Genomic DNA, 23,149 nt, shown 5'->3' on the forward strand with positions numbered 1-23,149 from the left:
CTCTGGCTTACACCAGCTCAGAGAAGATGATGGCATCTTGGTAACATCACCAAATTAGTAATCGTGAGACACAGCCCAGTGCTCTATGTAAATATAAGCAAAGTATGGTGGAAATTCAGTATATCTGTCAGCATCTGTGGTGACAAAAACAGAGTTAACTTTCAATTCCAATGACTCACTTTCAGAACTGAAGATGGTGTAATCAGAATGGATGCCAGCATGCATTACTGGGATGTTGTTGGACATGAATCCTAAAGACAATAAATTACCAAAGCAGAAATTGATATGCTGCATTGTTCCAGCTTGCATTGAGCTTTAAACAAAGTTTAGCTTGGAAGCAAAATGATGCATTGAAATAGCAAACCCCAGCCAACATAGAGGAACCTACATTGTACTTCTTTCAATCTAGTCTACAATACACAAACTACTGCTTCATCTATAAAATGTCTTTGGGATAGTGAGGAGGTAGAAAGTAAGTGTTACACCTTTTGTAATTGCATGAAAGATGCCAATGGATGGGCAAGGATAAAGTGTTAGATGTTGTACAGAAGTAGACCAGAATACCATCACCAAACATATCTTTCCCTCTCTGCTGTCAGCATTCAGGGAATGTCAGAAACATTCTTGCCCCCCTCCTCAAACCCTGGTCCACCATCCTTTACTCAGGCATTCCTGCCTTGTTTGCATAACTTTCCTCTCAACAGAGCTCTCCTATTGTCTTTTACACCAATCAATTTTGCACCTACATTATTCGTTTGCTACAATTAGCAGTCCTTCTTTGTTTTGCACTGGGCATCCTCCCTGTTCACGAAGACCATTAAAAACGATTATTGTCCACTCCTCCCTTCAGTTCTGAAGAAGTCACTGGCCTCGGAAAAAAAGGTTAACACTATTTATCTCTCCACAGACGCTCTTGGTTTCTGGATTTTTTTTTCAATGCTCTGGGGACATGGCAACTAGAAGAATTCAAATAAATAAACTGGATTTTTAAGAAACAAAATACTACTATCATCGATTGTTGTAAATGGAAAGCCATCTCCTTCATTTTAGGGAAAGGAATCTGTCTTTCTTACCTGTATCTGGCCTACAAAGTGACTCCATAGAAAAATACTGACTCTTAACTATCCTCTGAGGCCCCGTAGGCAGCAAGCCAACAAATGTTGAATTTATAATGACACTCGGATCCCATGAAATAATTGTTTTAAAATGATACGTTTCACGCAGGGAGAGTGATTTGAAAGGCCTCTCTTTGATGGGACATGTTTACACCTGAAAGGAGTCCACCTGCCCCTTATCGCGCGCATGTTGCCCAGTCACCTCTCGCGAGAAGCCGCTACTCTCGCGAGGCCTGGCGCCTGCCCCGCCATGTTGTGCTGGTATTTTGGTTTCGCTTGGATCGGTGACGGCCGCGGGTAGGAGCGGCCCGGCCGAGTGGGTGGAGCCGGCCGCTATCCGATTGGAGACGCGGGGGAGGAGCGGCGGTGACGGTAAGGGAAGTGGGGGGGGGAAAGAAGGAAAAAAAGAAACCGGGGTTGATGGTGTGGCACCGCATCCCGCGCAACCCGGAGCGGTCGCCCGAGGAGGCGGGCCGGAGACCGACCCCCTGCAGCGGGGCCCTGGAATCCGGGACTGTCCGAGCGGAGCAACCTGGCTGTCAGAGGGTGGCCAGCTCTCACTGGGGGTTATTGCTGCCATCACCAGGTATAGGCCCTCGTGCTCCCTTTAATGTCGGTCAGCTCCAAGGCCCCCTCAAACAGTGTGGTCAGCTCCAGGCCCCCTGAGCAGTATGGTCAGCTCTGGGTCCCTGACAGTTTGATCTGGATGTACAACACCAGATCTTTGTCACTGTGGCCTGAGGGATCTGCCCTTGGTCTACTGTCACTGTTGCCTGAAGATCCTGCCCCAGGTCCCCTGTTAGTGTGGCTCGAGGGTCTGACCCTGGATCCATGTTAACTGTGGCCTGAGGGTCTTGCTCCATGTTCACCCTCTCCCCAACATTGGTCTGAGCATCATGCCCCATGCCCTGCAATGTGGTCTGGACTTCCAGTTGATGTGGTCTAAGCCCCCTCCTTGGACCCCTGTTGGTGTGGTTCGAGCACCCTATCCCAACTCACTCGTCATTTTAGACCAATGCTCTGCCCCTGGTGTGAGTCGTGCACTGTGGGCCTTGCCACAGGCATTATTAATGAGTATCTTGACTTGTCATGATGACAGGCTTTGGATTGTTCCTAGGATTGGGTGGGTGCAATTTGTAATTATTTGTACTTGAAATAGATCAAAATTCTCTTGTCTAACAATATTACTTAAGAACTGACAAATTTCCAATCTCATTACTCCATTGCCTGAAAACTACTATTGAATTAGTTTCCATTTTCAGTATCGCAATTATTGATCATTTTGTTTTGGTTCCTGTGTTTCTTATCTTTGAATATGTACTATAATTGCTGTAGCCTTTGTAGGAATTTCCATGTTGGGAATGGTGAATGATAACTTGTGTTTTTAAGCCATGTTGATTGCCAACCCATTTCAGCACTTTGTTTTGTTGTATTTACTTAGAATTTAGTGATATTTAAAAACAAATTTTTTTAAAAAAAGCTTGTATCTATATAACACCTTTTCTGCATGTTCCAAAGCGCTTAACCAATGATGCAATGTAATCACTGTTGTAGAAAATCTGGTAGTTAAGGTACATGTGGCATGTTCCCTCAAATGCTATTGATTGATAAGATAACACATTTTCTAGAAGCTTAATTGAGAGAGAAATATTGGCTAGGCCACCAGGGATAACTGCCCAATTCATCTTTGAAATAGTTCTTGGGATCTTTTTATCCATCTGAGAGGACAGATTAAGCCATGGTCTAACATCTCATTTGAAAAGTGACACTCCCAGCAGTGTTGCACTGCATTGGAGTGTTATCCAGGATTCAGTGCTGAAGTGTCTGGACTTCAAGAGTAATGTGCTAATGCTGAGCATAAGCAGCATTTGGCTAGACTGTTCTTTCTGTGAACCTTAAACCTAATCTCAGTGTGAGAGGGCCAGTAGCCCTGGCATTTTGTGAGAGGCGAACCTTGGAAGTACATATGTGCAGTGTTTTGTAAAATTGTTTTTTGGCCAGATTATTTTGGGAAATTATTCCTGCATGTTGCAAACTAGTGAACATGTTTCTGACATTAGTCTTTTGGTTTATCATAGAATGTTTGAAATAACAACTGAGCATTCAACCTTTGGAATATGTTACACTGACTTGTTCCACAGTGAACTACCTAGAACAATCCCACTGTCCTTTCTCAGACTTCTTTTTGTTTTTCCATTATCAGCAATTGTCTAATTTGATTTTTTTCTTTAAGACAATTTAATTCCTTTGATCACAGTTTAGAGTTATAGAGATGCACAATATGGAAACAAACCCTTCTGTCCAATTCGTCCATGTCGACCAGACATCCTAAATTAATCTAGTCCCATTTGCCAGCATTTGGCCCAATTCTCGTTAAGCCCTTCTTATTCATATACTCATCCAGATGCCTTTTAAAAGTTGTAATTGTACCAGCCGCCTCCACTTCCTCTGGCAGCTCGTTTCATACACAGACCACCCTCTGCACAAAAACATTGCCCCTTTGGTCCCTGTCTTTCCCCTCTCATCTTAAACCTATGCTGTCTAGTTTTGGACTCCCTTACCCTGGGAAAAAGACCTTGACTGTTCACCTTATCCATGCCCTTCGTGATTTTATAAACTTAAGCTCATTCCTTAGGCTCTGACGCTACAGGGAAAATAGCCTCCGTCTATTCAGCCTTTCCCTATAGCACAAACCCTCCAACCCTGGCAACATCCTTGTAAATCTTTTCTGTACCCTTTCAAGTTTTGTAATATCCTTCCTATAGCTCGGAGATCAGAATTAAACGCAGTATTCCAAAAGTGGACTAACCAATGTCCTGTACAGCCAACCCCTGTGCTCCATGCACTGATCAATGAAGGCAAGCGTACCAAATGCTGCCTTCACTATCTTGTCTACCTGTGACTCCACTTTCAAGAAGCTATGAATCTGCACTCCCAAGGTCTCTTTATTCGACAACACTCCTCAGGACCTTACCAACATGCAGCACCTCACATTTATCTAAACTAAATTCCATCTGCCGCCCATTGGCCCATCTGGTTGTGCTCAGAGGTAACCTTCTTCACAGACCACCAATTTAGGTGTCATCTGTAAAATTTTCTAACCATACCTCCTATATTCACATCCAGGTCATTGATATAAATGACAAAAAGCAGAGGGCCCAGCACCAATCCTTGTGGCACACTCTGGTCACAGTCTGAAAAGCAACCCTCCACGACCACCCTCTGTCTCCTGCATTCGAGCCAGTTACCTATCGAAATGGCATATCTCTCTTCCATATGATCTAACCTTGTTAACCAGTCTACCATGCAGAATCTTGTCAAATGCTTTTCTGAAGTCCATATGGATCACGGCCACTGCTCTGCCTTAACCAATCCTCTTCTTCAATTCCTCAAAAGTCCAATCAAGTTAGTGAGACACGATTTCCCACACACGAAGCCACGTTGATTATCCCTAATCAGTCATTGTCTTTCCAATTGCATGTAAATCCCATCCCTCAATCCCCCCTGTAGCTTGCCCACCATAGGTTCAGACCTATAGTTCCCTGTTTTTCCTTACCACCTTTCTTAAATAATGGCACCATATTAGCCAACCTCCAGTCTTCCAGCATCTCACCTGTGGCCATCAATGATACAAAAATCTCAGCAAGGGCCAGCGATCAGTTCCCCAGCTTCCCACACAGTTCTTGGGTACACATGATCCAGTCCCAGGGATTTATCCACCTTTTATGCATTTTAAGATATCCAGCATCACCACCTCTGTATATGGAAACTTTTCAAGATATTGCTATTTATTCCCCCAAATTCTCAAGTTTTTATATCCTTCTCCACAGTAAACACTGATGCAAAATACTTGTTTACTATCTCACTCATCTCCTGCCGTTCCACAGTAGATGGCCTTGTTAATCTTTGAGGGGCGAGTGTGTGGTGCTGGAAAAGCACAGCAAGTCAGGCAGCATCCAAGGAGCAGGAGAATTGGCGTTTTGGGCATAGGCCCTTCATCAGGATTCCTAATGAAGGGCTTATGCCCGAAACTTTGATTTTCCTGCTCCTCGGATGCTGCCTGACCTGCTGTGCCTTTCCATCACCACACTCGCAACTCTGATCTCCAGCATCTGCAGTCCTCACTTTCTCCTAATCTTTAAGGGGCCCTATTCTATCCCTAGTTACCCTTTTGCCCTTAATGTATTTGTAGAACCCCTTTGGAATCTTCTTAACCCTAGTTGCCAAAGGTATCTCATGTCCCTTTTTCTGTCCTCCTGATTACCCTCTTGAGTTATTATCGAAAGAATGAAGGGCAGATAATTCAGTTTCCATGTTAAATTTTTTTTTCTCATCTCCCTTTTTAATTATCTCTGTGGGTATTTAGTGCTGTATTGATGTTGTCACTGGATTAGTAATCCAAAGGCCTAACATTGCTCCAAATCCCACCATAGAGTTGGTGATTGAAAGTTCAATTCCAGTTAAATAAATTGATTTAATAAAAGTTCTGGATGGAAAACTGGTTTTGTTTCATGCACCATTATCATTGAGTAGATCTGTGCTGTCTTCACCTAATAAGACCTTTTTGTGACCTTGGACTTTTCAGACTACTATTTATTTTCTGAAATGGGCAAGCAAACTACCCAGGTTTAGCAAAATCTTAGAGAAGAGTCAAAAAGAATTCATGCTAGACAGACCACTCATTAATGCATCAGAAGCAATTATGGAAAACTCGGCCTTGTCAACCTTGCAAAGTCTTCCCTATTGGCCTTTGGGGACCTGTTCCAAAAATGGGAGAATTGTCTTTCAGACTACTCGAACAACAACCAGACATAATCTGGACAACCATAAGACATTGTGGGCTGTCAGAGGAAACAACCTCAACATATAAACTTGTGGCTCGGCATATCCTTTGCACTGCCATTCCCATCAGCCAAGGAGATCAACCCTGCTTCAATGAAGAGTGAAGGGCAGGAGACTAGGAGTAACACCGGTCATACCTAGAAATGAAGTGTCAATCTGATGAAGCTACAACATATTACAACTTACATGTCAAACAGGCTATAGACAGAGCTAAGTGATCCCAACAGATCATATCAGAGCTTTGTGGTTCTTCCACGTTTGATCCCGAATGGTGATGGACAATGAAAGAACTCGCAGGAAGAGGAAGCTGCACAGATATCATGATCATCAGTGATATGGTGGCCCAGCCCACCAGTGCAGTAGACAAGGCAGAAGTTTTGCAGCTATCATCAGCTAGACATGTAGAGTTTTGCTCTTGTCCTGAGGTTCACAGATGTCATTTTTAAGCCAATTTAATTCACCGTATGTTATCAAGAAACAGCTGAAGGTATTGGATACTTTGAAAGCTATGGCCCTGGCAACATAATAAGTTGTGCTTCAGGATGAGTTGAGCCTTTCATTAAGCTATCTCAGTATGGCTACAAAACTGGTGTCTGCTTGGTGATGTGGAATATTGCCCATGTATATCCTGTTCCTATAAAGCAGAGTAAATCCAATGTGGACAATTAATGCATTGTCAGTTTCCCCTCAGTCTTCAGCAAAATGATGCAAGCTGACATCAACTGTGCTGGCAAATGGCTCTTGCACTTCAATAATCTGCTCACATGATGCTCAGTTTGGGTTCTATCAGAACCATCCAGCTCTTGACCTCATCACAGCCTTGGTCCCAACAGGGACAAAAGAACTGAATTCGAGAGCTGAAGTGAGAGGGAATGCAGGATAGCATTTGATCAAATGTGGTAACAAACTTAATCCTCTGTCACAGAATGAACAGTCCAGAGCCATGCTAAGCTTTTTTGTGGATATGGATTTGAATCATTCCATGGCATTTTGATAAATTTGAATTCATTAAATATTTTGAATTATTTTAAACTGCTACTCCACTGACAACCATTAACAGTTGTTGTAAAATCCCATCTGGTTCATTAATGTCCTTTTAGGGAAGCAAATCTGGCTTCGTCTGGTCAACATGTGACTCTAAACTCTCAGCAGTGTGATTAACTGTTAAGTACCCTATGAAATGGCTGATAAAACTACAACAAAATCTTTTAAAAAGGAATAAAACTGGATGAACTACACAGCATCTGCCTTGGCATCAGAAGCATGAATGGCTGATACAGCCATGTTGATTCTGTGAAGTCATCTTACCAAAATCTGGGAGTTTGTCAAATTTAGGAGAGTTGACCTACAGACTAGTAAAACAAACACCTCACGTGGTCGTACTCATAGAAACATACTTTACAGACACTGTCCCTAACACAATTATCACCATCCCTGGGTTTCATGTCTCACTGGTGGGTCAGACCCACTAGAGTTAACAGCGCCATGGTATGTGGTTGGAAAGGAAATTCACTGGGAGTCCTCAACATTGACTCCAGATTCTGTGAACTCCTATGGCATCAGATCTTTGACAAATAGAATTAAGGAGAATCCAAAGAGTTTCTACAAATACGTTCAGGACAAAAGGGTAACTAGGGAGAGAATAGGGCCCCTCAAAGATCAGCAAGGCGGCCTTTATGTGGAGCCACAGAAAATGGGGGAGATACTAAATGAATATTTTGCATCAGTATTTACTGTGGAAAAGGATATGGAAGATATGGACTGTAGGGAAATAGATGGTGACATCTTGCAAAATGTCCAGATTACAGAGGAGGAAGTGCTGGATGTCTTGAAATAGGTAAAGGTGGATAGATCCCCAGGACCTGATCAGGTGTACCCTAGAACTCTGTGGGAAGCTAGAGAAGTGATTGCTGGGCCTCTTGCTGAGATATTTGTATCATCGATAGTCACAGGTGAGGTGCCAGAAGACTGAAGGTTGGCTAATGTGGTGCCACTGTTTAAGAAGGGTGCTAAGGACAAGCCAGGGGACTGTAGCTCAGTGAGCCTGAGGTCGGTGGTGGGCAAGTTGTTGGAGGGAATCCTGAGGAACAGGATGTCCATGTATTTGGAAAGGCAAGGGCTGATTAGGGATAGTCAACATGGCTTTGTGGGAAATCATATCTCACAAACTTGATTGAGTTTTTTGAAGAAGTAACAAAGAGGATTGATGAGGGCAGAGCAGTAGATGTGATCTATATGGACTTCAGTAAGGCGTTCGACAAGGTTCCCCATGGGAGACTGATTAGCAAGGTTAGATCTCACGGAATGCAGGGAAAACTGTTTGGATACAGAACTGGCTCAAAGATAGAAGACAGAGGGTGGTGGTGGAGGGTTGTTTTTCATACTGGAGGCCTGTGACCAGTGGAGTGCCACAAGGATTGGTTTTGGCTCCTCTACTTTTTGTGATTTGGATGCGAGCATAAGAGGTACAGTTAGTAAGTTTGCAAATGACACCAAAATTGGAGGTGTAATGGACAGCGATGAGGGTTACCTCTGATTACAATAGGGTCTTGACCAGATGGGCCAATGGGCTGAGAAGTGGCAGATGGAGTTTAGTTCAGGTAATTGCGAGGTGCTGCATTTTGGAAAAGCAAATCTGAGCAGGATTTATACACTTTACGGTAAGGTCCTAGGGAGTGTTGCTGAACAAAGAGACCTTGGAGTGTAGGTTTATAACTCTTGAAAGTGGAGTCTCAGGTAGGTAAAATAGTGAAGAAGGCATTTCGTATGCTTTCCTTTATTGGTCAGAGTATTAAGTACAGTAGTTGAGAAGTCATGTTGCGGCTGTACAGGACATTGGTTAGGCCACTTGGAATATTGCGTACAATTCTGGTCTCCTTCCTATTGGAAAGATGTTGTGAAACTTGAAAGGGCTCAGAAAAGATTGACAAGGATGTTGCCAGGGTTGGAGGATTTGAGCTATAGGGAGAGGCTGAACAGGCTGGGGCTGACATTATAGTAGTTTACAAAATTATGAGGGGCATGGATAGGGTAAATAGGCAAAGTTTCTTTCCCTGGGGTCGGGGAATCCAGAACGAGAGGCCATAGATTTAGGATGAGAGGGGGAAGATATAAAAGGGACCTAAGGGGCAACTTTTTCACGCAGAGGGTGGTACATGTATGGAATGAGCTGCCAGAGGAAGTGATGGAGGCTGGTACAGTTGCAACATTTAAAAGGCATTTGGATGGGTATATGAATAGGAAGGATTTGGGGGGATGTGGGCCGGGTGCTGACAGGTGGGACAAGATGGGGTTGGGATATCTGGTGGGCATGGACGGGTTGGGCCGAAGGGTCTGTTTCCATGCTGTACGTCTCTATGACTCTCGGTCAAACATTGACAAAGAAACCACTTCTGCATTCCCGTCAGTTAATAAATCAATACACTCTTCCATGTTGAACATCACTTGAAAGAAGCATTGAGGATAGCAAAGGTGCAAAATGTCCTCTGGTTCGGGATCTCCTATATCCATTACCAAGACTGGCTCACTGGCACCACTACTAACTGAGATGGATGTATCCTAAATAACATAGCTTCTAGTCTGAAGCTATGGTGAGGGAAAAATGTACTTTATCTTTTTCTCACCAATCTACCTGTTGCTGATGCATCTGTACATAATGGTATCTGTGGGAGTGACCACCGCACAACCCTTGTGGAAACTGTCCCATCTTTGAGGATATCCTGCATTGTATTACGTGGCACTCCATATTACTAAATGGGGCAGACTTCAAAAGGTGTAACAGTTCAAAATTGGTTATCTATGAGCTGCTGTAGGCCATCTGCAGCAGCAGAACTGTATTTAGTCTTTAACCTCATGGCCTGAAATTCTCCTGCCAACCATTACTGACTAGGTCAAATTAAATTAAATTTTGCTGGTATAGTTAGGGAAAAACTGCAACCAGAGGGCACAGATTTTAGGTAAGTTTTTTAAAAATTGTATTCCTTCACAGGAAGAGGGTGTTACTGGCTGGGCCAGCATTATTGCCCACATCTAATTGCTATATAGCAGTTAAGTGTAAACCACATTGCTGTATATCTAGAGACACATTTAGGCCAAATAAAGTAAGAATGGCAGCTTCCTTCCCTAAAGGACCTTAGTAAAACAGATGGGTTTTTCTGACAATTGGCAATGGATTTATGCTCATCATTGGACTCTTAATTCCAGGTTTTTATCGAATTCAAATCCACTTTCTGTCATGGCATGATTCGAACCCAGGTCCCCAGCACATCTAGATCCGTGGACTATACCAGCAATAGTACCAGGTCATCATCTTCTGTGAGGAAAGGAAAAGGAATGGAACTAGTTGATTAGCTCTTTTCAAAGAGCCCAAACAGGCACAGTGGGCAAGATAGATGTCTACTTTGATGTCAAATTCCCTTTGCATGCTAAGCTGCACTGAAGAAGCCTGGACTTCCTCAGTTCCTTTCAATTTAAATCCCTTTACAGGTATTGCTGTCACTATCTACTAATATTTTCTCTCTTGTCTGATAACACTTCCATTGGAGTTCCTTTTTCATTCAGATGCAAACCTAAGAATTTCATTCCAAAACAAAAAGAGCAGAGAAGGGGTCAATGTTAATTTTCTGTAGGTTTTAGTTTTGTATTTTAAGTATGTACTGAGTTTCTAGCAAATAGAAACATTTCCTACATGCAAAGGTTAGTTGAAATTTTATTTATTAGCTATGAGTTCAAAATACGTTGTTAGAAGTCCTTCAGTTAAAATGAGTTGGACTTCTGATGTACCCAAAACTGAAAAGAGGGGACCGTTTTGAACACAACTCCAGAATTAAGAATATTAGATCCAGGAAAGTTCTGTGAGAAAGTGAGGGCTGCAGAATATGGAGATCAGAATCGAAAGTGTGGTGCTGGAAAAGGATTCCTGATACAGGGCTTATGCCTGAAACGTCGATCCTCCTGCTTCTCGGATGCTGCCTGACCTGCTGTGCTTTTCCAGCACCATACTCTTGACCAGGAGATTTCTGGCCTGTTTAAGATGTTAAAGCATCTGCGCTGAGGATGGTTGGAGGATGTTTGAAGGGCCAACCTTGATCGAAGTAAAGGGAAGACTCAGCCCTTAGGTGAATCTTTTGAATACTGTTCTCTGACAAAGTAGTTAATCTTCCGACTTCAGTATTTGTCTTGGGTTGATTAGGATGCATGTCTAATGAGTATGGAAGGCAAGTGGATCTAAACAGTCCAGCTTGATATTGTGTGAAAGTAAAATTGCCAAAGTCTTACCAGACAATAGGGCTGTTCTCTCATTAAAGAGAGATAACTGGTGGTAGTTTACACACCTCGGGCAAGGGGAGAGGTTAAAGAGAGTTCTTCTGCGAACATGGTAGTCTCAGCTGGTGCGGGAATTGAACCCACACTGTTGGCTTCTCTGTGGATCACGAACCAACCATCCAGCCAATTGAGTTAATTAGATTGTTAAGTAACTGAATTCAATGTACTTTTAATATGTTTAATATAATTCTGTTTATAACAGTGCAGGTATGAGGATTCATGATCGTTGATTTGATCACAACCTGAATGAAATAGTATACTACTATTTTGCATAGTACAATTATATTAATTTAAACCATGAATGTTGTACTTTCATTCTTCTAGTAATTACTTGGGTATTTTGATCCTTAAAAAAAAATTAGTTACTGATTTCCATCAAGATCATAACTCTACTGTACTTGAACAGCAATATTTCTTTTTCCTTCAAACCCCTTTTAAAATCTTAGTGTTTCAATTTTATTTATTTTCCTTCTGGCTTTCAAAGTGTATGAAACTTTTTTTCTATCTTGAACTGCAGCTGTCACCTGTCCGCTTATGCTGCCTCTCTATCTTTCATATTTCAAGATCCCCAAGGCTATACCTCTTCATTCTAAGACATCAGCAAATATAAATGCTGATGCCTCAGTTTGTTAGTCCAGATCAGTTATTATTGGGTAATATGAGCAATTCCAACATACAATGAAGTGTTCCACAGAGGTATATCTTGCACTACCCAGGTGTTTCAGTAAATTCCTGATTCCCTTTATTTTCAAGTGACCAAATATTTCCTATGAGTCTCTTCAAGATCATATTCCACAAGCAGTATTTTTTAACCAATGGAGCACATTCACAGCATTTCTGTTCAATTCTTTTGTTATTTCTTCAAATATTTCTAAGGTTGACCAAGTATGACCTACCTTTTGGACTTTTGTGCTGACTAGTTTTGGATTAGCTCATTTTTCGCTATGACCTTAATTTTTTCATATATTCTGGATCCAGTAATTTGGCAGCAACTAAACTGGCACATGTTTCCTTTCCACAGAACTTTGGAAAACTATAGTTATAACCTCCTCAATCAGGATCCTACAATTTAAACCATCAGGTCCCTGCAATTGTCTCATCGTTCTTTGAAAATGCTCTCAACTAATTACCCCTACTTGAATAGCGTACGTTTTTGCTATGAATGACCTAAAGTCTCATTATTGCATTCTGATTGAAATGAATCTTCTCATATTTGTAATTTTGTAATATTTTGCTGTATCCTGGCTTTCTCCAATGTTCGCCCTTTAAGCTTGAGCGCCACAGAAGTTTGCAGCACACAAGGAAGCTATTTGCCTCTGTGTCTGTCTTGGCTCTTTTAGAACAATCTTAGAAACATTCCAGCTATTGTATACGCTCCCCAAATTGCATACTTTGCTTTGCTTCAGATATCAAATTTTAGCTTTTGAGTGGACCCTGTCTCAAACACTTAGCATGGCTAAGTATTCCTTCACACAATGGTGCTAATATCTACTAAATTCTCTCTCGTAACATTGATCTTATCTACTCCCCCTACACCCCCTTCAAACTAGAGGAAATTGTCTTTTACTGTGTACCATATCAAAACTTTCTTTTCAACAAACAACCTGAATGAAATCTCCTGGCCTTTTCTACTCGAGTAGAAGCAATTCCAGCCCCTTGAGTATTTTTCATGGCTGTGGGTTCTTTTTCCCCATTGGCTTATTGGCAAATGTATGCTCTCTCTGGCACCAATGTCCCTTTCTCACAGGATTCCAAAACTGAAATGTTGACTTGTGCATATTTATTATGATGTTGGGGAATGGGGAGGAGATTTAGAATAAGGTTGTCCAAAAGGATCCTATCCAGCAAGTAGACCAATGTTAAAAATTATAGGGAAGCGAAAATGATTGATCCTGCAATGAGCCAGTCCTCCAAATACAGGCTGGTTCTCTGCATGGTTTGCTTCTGGTTGATGTACTAAGAAGAAAATGTTGCATTTGCACGTGGAATTGTGGGGAATAAGCTGCCACTTCAGGAGAGAGGAAGAGGCTGCTGGCTAGGATGGGGAGAGGGTGCAGAGAAATGTCTCTTATCGAGTGAAATGGGGCTGAAAAGGCTCTTAGTGACTTTAGGCAAGACAGGAAAGTGCAATTTAAAAGGCAGCATGCTTCCGGACCCATTTACATGAATTCCTAGCTAAGGCGACCACAGTGTGATTGTTAGTTAAAGCCAACATCTTTGCTAGGCCCTTTCCCTTCTTTAGTGATCAGAATCTACAGTCTAGTTTGACTCTCTCTAATTCTGCTTATTAAGTGAAAAGGCAATAAAAAGTTTTTTTTGTTAGCTGTATTGTTTGATACTTTTTAATGGTCGTGTTTGTTAATTACACTTTTAAATTATAATTTTATTGCTTTGACACTTTTCTTGTTTGATGTTTTCTTCATATTTCCACTTTTTAAAAGAATTCATATTGACTATTATGCTAACCCTAATATTTCTGGAATTTGTTTATCAGCCCTTTGCATGGGCAGAAAAAAAAATCAAATGTGGCCCATCACATGAAAAGGTTACGCACCCCTAATTTAGAAATTGAAAGTAGCAAGAATGAGGAGTTGGCTTTTTTGCTGTGTTACCCACTTAGTATAATGTAGGAGGATAAATATGTTTTTTGCTGAATATGAGGAGCTTAATGGGCATTGTTGAGTTGAATCACTGATTGGAAAACTGTTCATCCAGTGTTTTTTCTCTGATCAGATCTTAATTTTATTAAGTGGTCTCTTACTCATGGTTCTCTAAAAGTGAAGGTTGGAATATTGTGGAATTGAGAGGTTCAATAAAACTTTTAGTGTTGGAGACCCCATAAAGCTGCTTAAATCATGGACATAGTTGAATTATATGAAGACTCAGTAGATTATGTAGACTCAGTAGACCAGGCTGAGGAATGATGTAAAGATAGGTGTGTACATTATTTTTGTCAAACCTAACAATTGATTGTACAGATAGGAAATTGTAAGTAAAAGATAGGGTGAGGTGTTTAAGGTGGCAGTTCTGGAGATGAGTTTCCAGTCTTTAAGTGGAATGGAGTTGTGAGTGAGATGCTGTTGTCCAGTCATCCTAGGTGAACAATGTGATAGGCTTACTATAATTTGCTTCAGCATTTTAGCATGGGCAATATTCTGTTAATGGTTTTGTATGCTTCATAAGAGTGAGTCATTCAGAAAGGTATAGAGTGCTTGTTTTGTTTTAAGCTTTTCTGTCTTTAAATTGTAATGGGAAATTCTGAAAGAAGTTGAGAAAATATTTTTAAAATAGATTTAAGGATTTTAAGATTAATTTATAAATTTTAAAACAAGTTTGAGGAAATGGTGTGATTTTCATATTTGAATTCTTCAAGGCAATGGCAGCGATGAGAAGGAAAGTCAGTTAAATGTTTTTGTAAATGTATACTGTATATATAAAAAAAACGCAAGTTAATCTGACTTAATACATTTCCTAATTCCCCTTTTGATTATCTATGTAGACAGATTTCTTCTGAATCTGGGCGATGCGGTTGAGAGGGCCAAGAGCAGAAGTCAGTAACCTGAGAAGAATGAATCAATCTGAGGTAAATAAAGATGAAAGACAGACTTGCACTTAAAACATCTTTCACAACTTGGAACATTCCAAAAGCTGTACCGCCAATAAAGTGCTTTTGAACTGTAGCCATTATTGTAATGAGAAATGCAGCAAGCATTATACATGCACAGCAAGCTCCTACAAACAAAAATGTGAAATTGATTATGTTGCCTATTTTATTGATTTTGATTAAGCATTGGCCAGCTCACTGGGGAACTTCTCAAAATAGCATGATGGGATCTTTCATGTTCTCTGCAGAGGGCAGACTGAACCTCTGACAATGCAGCATCCCTTCAGTTCTGCACTAGAGTGAGAGTCGTCGATTATGTTCTAAAATTCCTGTAGACTGTCAGGCTAAAAGTAGTGATATTAAGCATGATAGAAAATGTGACAGTGAGTTGCGAAACATTAATAAAGGTTTGCAAAATTTTCAGGATACTTTTAGGAGAGTCATAAAGTCTGCAAGACATTTCATATATGAAAACAGCACACGGACTTGATTTTTGTTCACTGTTTGTGTCATGCTTCCCTTCTACACCTTGGGTCATGCTGCAAAAGCAAGATTGAGTTTCCTGCAGTTGATATTGAGATTTAGTAATTGTGGTCCACTCATAGGGTAACTAATGCAAATAAATGAGAAATTTGAAATAGAATAAAAGTGAGTGGTTATTTCTTTCCATTTCAACCCACTGACTACAGGAACAAAATAAACTTTCTCGTAAATTTCAAAAAAACAAATTTAGCAAGAACAATTTAATTCATATTTTATGTTCAAAGCTTCAGCCTTTGTCATAAGCTTGTGATGCATTCCTGTAAGATCTATCTTTTGTTGAAAGTATTGGTTGCATTATGTATTGCTTTTCATCCTGCATTGCAGATATTCTCTTGAGTAAAAATGAAAGGCTGGTGTCCCCTCATGCAAGTTCAGATATGTCAGTTTATGGAAAAAAAGAAGCATGCAGAAATATGACTAGACAAAGCAAATTTCTAGACAACATTGATATTTAGTGTGCTGTTTTTTGTTCCATTTAAGATGCAACGCTTAGTTTTACGTCTGGTCAATATTTAACACTCAGCTAACTAAACAAATTAAACTGTTTTAGTTACATTGCTGAACACAGGACCTTATGAAAAATTGATGATCACACTTGCTACATTACAATATGATTGCATTTCAAAATTACTTTGTCAGCAGTGAAGCAGTTTGGCCCTGTATATCCAAATCTTTCTTTCTGATTTAGTCAGAGAGAGGGAGAAACAGATGGATGATTCACAGCAATTGGGTTTATTTTCACTCACCATTTAATTATGGAACAATGATTGCAAAAATTGTATTTATTGCAATTTATTTTTCTTAGTGGAATAATTGTTTCTGAGCTCATGATTTCAGGGTTTCTCCTCCGGCCCCAAAATAATTTTAAACTTAGTTGGAAGAGACGTTTGAATCTCTGAGAAGAATGTTTTGCGGGGTGTATTTTCACCTAAGCTTTTAGTTTCTGCCAATTGATTGGTGCGTTCCCACATTAATCATGGCAAAACTCCAATCCTCAGGCACCGAACTGGAAAAAACTGAAATATTTGAGTTATGATCTGTAATGAACTACTTACAAAGGTTCAGGAACCAGGTTCAGTAGTAATAGATTCAAAACAGAATGTCTATCAGGAGGGAAATAGTGCATAGGGAATGAGCAGGGATCTCTGACTAAATAAATAACTTTTTCATAGTCACCACAGCCTATGGGACAAATTGGTGGCTTCTTCTGCAGTAATGGTTTGGAGATGCCGGTGTTGGATTGGGGTGTACAAAGTTAAAAATCATGCAATACCAGGTTATAGTACAACAGGTTTAATTGGAAGCACTAGCTTTCAGAGCGCTGCTCCTTCATAAGTGGTTGTGGAGTACACCACCTGATGAAGGAGCAGCACTCCGAAAGCTAGTGCTTCCAGTTAAACCTGTTGGACTATAACCTGGTGTTGTGAGATTTTTTTTAACTCTTCTGCAGTAAGGTACTTTGGGTGAGATTACTGAATTCTTCTTGACTGAAACCTAAAAACAGTGTAAACCATAAGCTTTGGTACTTTTATCTGAGGTGTATAATCTTATCTGCGCTTGATATAACCAACATAGGCACAAATTATTGTAAATGCTGGAATCTACTGAAAACAATAAATGCTGTACATCACAGCGAATTAGACAGCATCCACAGAGAGGAAGAGCAAGCTAACATTTTGAGTCTGGATGACTTTTCAGAGCTAAAGTGAAGTGTGGAGGGGACAGAAGTTTGAGAGGGGTGGGGGTAGTGGCAGTAGGGTGCTGGTGGAGAAAAATGTTGATAGTTCAGATGTGAGAATGGCAGAACAATGATGTGCCTGTAAATGTAGACTGGGTGACTGCTTTGCGGAACGCTTCTGGTCTATGCGCAAGCAGGACAAATGCAGACTGGTGACCGCTTTGTGGAACATCTCCAGTCTTTGTGCAAGCAGGACCCTGACTTTCCTGCAGCTGATCATCTTAACACAGCATCCTGCTCGAATGCCCATGTGTCTGTCCTCAGCATACTGCAATGTTCCAGTGAATCGCAGCGCAAACTGGAGGAACCACATCTCGTCTTCAAACCTTACAGCCTTCTGGACTTAATATTGAGTTCAACGCCTTTAAATTGTGAACCAACTCCCATTTCTTCTATTTCTTTTAGCTTGCCATCATGGCCCCACCCATTCCACTTTCAAGTCTGGCAGGAGACACATCTTTGCTCTACCATTCTCGCATTCCAATCACTTGATCTCCATTATTAACCTTTTTTCCTCCATCAGCATCCTACACCCTCTACCCACCCTCCACTCCTCCCAAACTATATCTTAAATGCTGTCCCCTCTGCACTTCACTTCAGCTCTGATAAAGAGTCATCTAGACTTGAAACATTAGCTTGCTCTTTCTTTCTGGCTGATATTATGATTATAGAATTGGTGATAAGGCAAGCCATTCAGAGAATTTGCCACTGAAATTTCTAGGCATTGAGCTACTTTCAAAGTAGCCTAAAAAGTGCTGACTGAGTGAAGCAGTTTTGATCTTTTAAGATGGGGTCAGTTTTGATGGTGGTGAAGAATTGACCGCAACAGTAATGTGACGGTCAGGACATGGCATATTCAGCCCTGCTGTTAGCTTTTTATTAGTTTCATTAATAGAATTCCAGCAAAGGAATAGTTTGGAATTTTGCATTTAAATTCAACAAACAAACATTGAAAGTAAACATTGCTTTAACCCCTCATTTACAGTCTCAATTGCAGAACTTTCTCATTTCTATTCATTCATGCACCTTATGCACATAAAAATACGCACATAATCTCACTAACTATTTCACTTTTTCTTTTTCACATTGCTCACAATTACTGCAGAGTCATTAGTTCTTCCACAGCATTCATTCACAATGGAAATAGTATTTTAGTTTGCCCTTAAAAATGTTTTAAAAATTCAGAACAAAGTATTATTCAGGCTCCAACATTTGGAAGACTGGCTTGTGATTATTGCCGTAAAAGAACAAATCGTACAATGTTTGCGGCTCAGACAAGCGTACATTTGGCCCTTTAATCTCCTGTGGGCTCTCTGCCAGAATAGTTTAGCTAGTCTCACTCCTGGCCCTCTTCCTGTAGCCCTGTAAATTTCTTGAAAGCCAAGATTTAATCTGCTTCAACCAACATTTCAAGGAGTGTATTTTGGACCCTAACCACTCACTGCATTTGAAACTAAGTGTTTCCTCATGTCATCTTTTTGGCTTCTTTTGTTTTATACGCCTATCCTGTGGCTATTGATCTTTCCAGTGATGGAAAGAGTTCCTTTCTATCTACTGTCTAGGTCCTTCATCATTTTGAACACCTCTAGTAAATCTCATCTCAAATTACTCTTCTCCGAGGAGATTAAAACAGCTCCTTCAGTATATCTACAAAAATGGGTAATTTTTCATTCTTGTTATTCTTGTTATTTTTTTCTGATTTTTTTCCCATAAACCCTTTTTAAAGCTAGAATCATAGAATTGACACACTACTCCAATTGGGGACAACCAATGTTTAATAAAAGTTCTTCATAACTTTTTTTGGGTGGGGTGCAGAGTGGTAATGACATATGGCAAACTTTGTTTTAACAAGCACCTTATCAACCGACATACTTGATAAACTGGCAAAAATCTATATACATCAAATACCATGATGTCTGAGTATTTGTGCTGTAAATAAAGTATAACAGTGTGTATACCCACAGCATTACATTTTGATTTCTTACTGTGTTTTAATGTTGATTTTTAGGAGGTGTGTTTTTGTGTTTACATAGTTTTTTTTTAAGGGATGTTGATGTCTCAAAGGTTTGCTTTACTATGATTGTGTACCTCTTGATTATTTGGACTATTAAGTCAACCAGCATATTCCTGGTTTCATAGGTGCTGGTTCATAAAAGCTTTGCTGTATTTGTATTATTTCTTTCAGTTTGGATTTTAGAATAGTGGCATATGAGGTTAGTTGCTTTTGTGAAGCATTTTTATTTTGAAAACTAGTTTAAACAGTCGTTATGGAACAGTGATGGAATATAATATGTTGTCAAAGAGCAGAGACTGTCTGGAGTGCTAATGGAAGAATGTTTGTACTGTGGAGTGTAAAAACATTCAGGGCCATTGGCTTGTTTATAGATTCAGAATAATCAAGTCCTGATTTTAGTTTAGAAAACCTAGAGATAAATTTGAGCAACTCAGAACAGACCTGACTGGGGTCAAAATATTTCTCTCTTTTCAAATAAAGAATTTAGAACAGTTCTGTAAAAGCACAGTTGCCTCAGTAGAAAAGTTTAGTTTGTACAACTTCCAGAACAGGACTGTTTGGTTAGAAATCCGCAGTTTATATAAAAGTTAAGAGAGTCTCTACTCTCAGTTTTGTACAAATTCACATCAGCAGTATACTTCGCAATACACAGGACAGAACTGGGACAAATCAGCTATGTTACCATTTGAAGCTAAGGAATTGATAGAAATGAGACAGAAAAGAACAAAACTAGCAAATAGAAAAGAAACCAGATGCATGAGAGATTAGGATCGAAAATAGTGGAATTCTGCATTGATTTAAGGGCTGTACAGTGCATAGTGGAAGGATGATGTGTAGTTCCTAGAGTTTCCATTGAGCTTCCTTTGTGCCTTCTAAAAGGGCAATCCAGAAGGAAAGATAGAGAATCGAAAAGACAAGCAGCTCAACGAAACTCTGTCATGAGCAATGAATACAGTATATTAAATAAAAGGATGAGTAAGTCAATATTTTGCCTGAGAGGAGTATTTGGGGTCTTAAGTAATTGGAAGAAGGTATCAGGCAAGTGTTGTGTCTGAAGTGCTTGTGTAGAAAAAAGCTACAGGAAGGGAATTGGTGTTGGCAATGATTTAAAGAGTAGACCAGCGTCTGGGGAGGGAATTGTCTTGTTGGAATACTGGAAAGGGAGGGAAAATGTGTTTGGTGGCATCACAGTGCAGGTGGTGGAAATGACATGAGATGATCCATTGAATAGTGAACCTCATGCTCATTTAATATCACAGCTATGCTATCTACTTGTATGTACACATATCCTTTTCGGTTCCTAATTATTCCCAAGCACCCTCTTATTATCTTAGGTTCACTTTTATGTATGCTGCCACTCTTTTTCTCAAATGTTTTCTTTGTCTTTTTAACCTTTCCCCTATTAACTTCATATAGTCAGCTTAGTTCTTCTTCGTATCAACAATGTGATATGAATCTAACAGCAGCTGCTCTTCCTGCTTCATCTTACTCAATCTCTTTTGCTAATCAGTGAACCCTGGCTTTGAGTTGCCTTTTCATTCTCTTCTCTCTCTTCAGCACCCCCCCCCCCCGCTAAAAAAAGCACAGAACCTAATTTTACCCAAACTATTTCTTCTTTAAAGATGATCCAGTATGGTATGGCTTATCAAGCTTTGATTCCAGTTTATCCATCTCCTTAAATTAGTCTCAGTAGCTGCTTCTTATCCGTAAATGATGTAAACCATAGCTGCTGCTTATCCGTAAATGATGTAAACCATATGGTACATGGGAGTAGTGGAGTTTGGTGTTTGTTGGTAGGCATAGACATGGTGGACTGAAGGACCTGTTTCTATGCTGTATAATGCTTATGATCCCTGACCCCCCAAGTGTTCACAAATAATGCTTGTTTCACTTCACCAAATTCATTTCCTAGTACCAGATCCAGAAACATCTTCCTTATTGGGTTAGAAATGTAGTGCTAAAGAAAATTCTCCTAAACATGCTTCACTAGCACATTTACTGCCTGTACATCATACTGTTATTGCCTCCATTATCACCAATCTTTGGCTTTTGCAATGCTCTGTAATTTCCTTGCATATTTGCACATGCATTTTTCCCATTAGTCACTGGCCTGCAAAATATATCCATTAATGTAATAACATTTCTATTTCACCTTAGCTGTAACATCAGATCTGCCCTTGAATCCTGCAGGGCATTCGCTCTCTTTAGTTTCCATTAACTGCACAATAAAAGACTTGCACATACTTCCTGTTATGTCGTACTTACTTTCTATTGGGTGACATTTTGTTGATTGGTCTAAAGTAAAATAGTTGCAACTCCGAACTGATTAGCTCCTGGATTTTGAATTGGGTATGCCATTGATACAGATTGAGTAAGTATTGAGGAATGACCAGTCAGGAGAACCAAATACAGTATAGCACAAAAAGCAAAATAACTGCAGATGCCAGAAATATTCAGAAGGTCAAGCAATCCCTTTATTATAGGAGTTTTAATACTTCAGATGTAGAGTTGGACTCTAAAAGGATCCAAAAAAATTCAACCTTTTTAAATGACTAAGTGTCCTTTGCTAGTTATTCCTTCAGCAACTGAATTTTTTTAAGTGCAAAGTAAGGTTTGTAACAAGGACTTCTTAAAATGTGCACACTTCACATGAAAACTATATTACAAATTATTTTTGCACCTTTTTTGTATAAATTCAAATATTTGTAATTTATGCTTTTTTTATTTGATGTTTTTGTTAAAGTAAGGAGTAGGAGTAGGCCATTCAACACTTTGGAACTTGTTCTGCCATTTAGTAAGATTTACCTCAGACAAACATTCCTGCATTTTCTCATATTCCTTAATCCCCTTAGTATCCAATAACGAATCCATGTATTTAAAATACACAACAACTTAGCATCTGCAGCTGTCTGGGCAGAGATTTCCAAAGGTTCATTATCTTGCAAATGAAGAAGTTTTTCCTCCTCTCAGTTCTAAATGATGGGGCGTAATTACAATGTTTAAAAGACATTTAGATACATGAATAGGAAAGGTTTGAAGGGAAATGTGTCAGGAGCAGGCAGGTGGGACTAGTTTGGGATTACGTTCAACATGGACTGGTTGGACCAAAGAGTCTGTTTCTGTGCTGTATGACTGTTATGCCTCCGTGAGGAGCATGTATAGGGTAAATCGACAAGGTCTTTTAGAGTTGTTGAAAAGATTTGTCGCTTTGGCTTTGGATGGTCATCCACAGACAAGGTCTTTTCCTCAGGGTGGGAGAGTGCAAAACTAGAGGGCATAGGTTTAAGGCGAGAGGGGAAAGATTTAAAAGGGACATAAGGGGCACCTTTATCACAGAAGGTGGTGTGTGTATGGAATGACCTGCCAGAGGGAGTGAAGGAGGCTGGTACAATTACAACGGTTAACAGGAATCTGGATGGGTATATGAATGGGAAGGGCTTTGAGGGATATGGGCCAAATGCTGGCAAATGGGATGAGATTAATTTAGGATATCTGGTCAGCATGGACAAGTTGGACTGAAGGGTCTGTTTCTGTTCTGTATATTTTTATGACTTAATGACTGTCATAACACTCTAGCTTGGGGCAACATCCTCACACCATCTACTCTGTCAAGGTCTTGAAAAATTTTATATCCATAAATGAAATTTATTTTCATTCTCGTAACCTCCCTGTGCTACTCTCGGCTTTGGCTTTATTCTGATGCTCGATTCCAATTTCAGTCTTGCCATTTTGTTGAAAGGTTGGTATGAATATTAAAGGAAGGGGTTTATATCATTTCCAAAATTGTACTTGGAGACTTCGCACACCCTCAAACTTGAATTTGAATTTTATACATTTAACCAATTTGCATGTATGCTGTGGTAAACGTTTTTAGGAATTTTTCTGTTAGTTTGTGCAAGAGTGTCTCTACATGCTGTAACACTATCTGTTTGGTTGTTTACAAAATAACTTGAAGAAAATATAAAGAC

General features: G+C 40.0%; 1 protein-coding gene across 9 annotated transcripts in view; it reads left to right on the forward strand.

Moving 5' to 3' along the window:
* Positions 1-1,330: 1,330 nt before the first annotated feature.
* The window catches only part of tab2 (TGF-beta activated kinase 1 (MAP3K7) binding protein 2), a 37,717-nt gene continuing 15,898 nt past the window's right edge, over positions 1,331-23,149 (forward strand). For 5 of the 9 annotated variants that reach the window (XM_072581327.1, XM_072581334.1, XM_072581328.1 and 2 more), the window contains exons 1-2: positions 1,332-1,487; positions 14,782-14,865. The gene's annotated coding sequence lies outside the window, so the exon portion shown is untranslated. Of the gene's footprint in view, positions 1,488-1,532; positions 1,702-14,781; positions 14,866-23,149 lie in introns of those variants that run through there. The other 4 variants (XM_072581329.1, XM_072581332.1, XM_072581330.1 and 1 more) reach the window with 2 other exon arrangements.

This window comes from Chiloscyllium punctatum, chromosome 11, assembly GCF_047496795.1.
Source record: "Chiloscyllium punctatum isolate Juve2018m chromosome 11, sChiPun1.3, whole genome shotgun sequence".
Lineage (NCBI taxonomy): Eukaryota > Metazoa > Chordata > Chondrichthyes > Orectolobiformes > Hemiscylliidae > Chiloscyllium > Chiloscyllium punctatum.